This window comes from Orycteropus afer, unplaced genomic scaffold (assembly GCF_000298275.1).
Source record: "Orycteropus afer afer isolate SDZICR_OR568_19922 unplaced genomic scaffold, OryAfe1.0 scaffold00095, whole genome shotgun sequence".
Taxonomy (NCBI): Eukaryota; Metazoa; Chordata; class Mammalia; order Tubulidentata; family Orycteropodidae; genus Orycteropus; species Orycteropus afer.
The window spans coordinates 7,178,726-7,179,872 of record NW_006921682.1 but is presented as its reverse complement, the minus strand read 5'-3'; positions in this window follow the sequence as shown (position 1 = coordinate 7,179,872).

The following is a 1,147-nucleotide window of genomic DNA, read 5'->3' as shown; positions in this document are numbered from 1 at the left end:
CTTCCCTTCAAGGCTCAGGCATCCAAGATTATCCTCTGTATCTGTGTTAATTGGTTTCCCTTTTCTTTGTAGAAAAGGGTCTGTGCAGTCTTTCTGTCTAGTCTGCCATCTTGCCGGAACCTTTTTTGAGTTTGGTTTTTTGTGGGTTTTTTTTGTTACAGAGATTGATAACTGCTCATATGCATGTTAAAGTTGAAGCTGAAGACAATTAAAACAAGTCCACAGGAGCCAAAATTTGACCTTGATAATATCCTTCCTGAATTTAGAGACCATGTAAATAACAGATATGATGCATTGAACACCAATGACCAAAAACCAGAGGAATTGTGGGATGACATCAAGAACATCATCCATTAAGAAAACAAAAGGTCATTAAAAAGACACGAAAGGAAGAAATGGCCAAAATACATGTCAGAAGAGACTGTGAAACTTGCTCTTGAGTGGAAAGTAGCTAAAGCAAATGGAAGAAATGACATGATAAAAGACCTGAACAGAAGATTTCAAAGAGCAGCTCAGGAAGACAAAGCCAATTACATAATGAAATGTGCAAGACCTGGAGTTAGAAAACCAAAAGGGAAGAACATGCTTGGCATTTCTCAAGCTTCAAGAACTAAGGAAAATATTTAAGCCTCAAGTTACAATATTGAAAGTTTCTATGGGCAATATATTGAATGATGCAGGAAACATCAAAAGGAGATGGAAAGAATACACTGTATTTGGTACAGAGTCACTGTGCCAAAAACAATTGGTCAGTGTTCATCCATTTCAGGAGGTGGCATATGATCAAGAACCAATGGTGTTGAAGGAAGAAGTCTAAGTGGCACTGAAGAAAGTGGCAAAGAACAAGGCTCCAGGCACTGATGGAATACCCACTGAAATGTTTCAACTAACGGATGCCCCACTGGTGGCACTCACTCAGCTATGCCAACAGATTTGATTTGGAAGACAGCTACCTGGCCAACTGAATGGAAGAGATCCGTATTTATACCCATTCCAAAGAAAGGTGATCCCACACAATGTGGAAATTATCAAAGAATATCATTGATTTCACATGCAAGTAAAATCTTACTGAAGATAATTCAAAAATGATTGCAGCAGTATATTGACAGAGAACTTCCAGAAATGCAAGCTGGATTCAGAAGAGGAT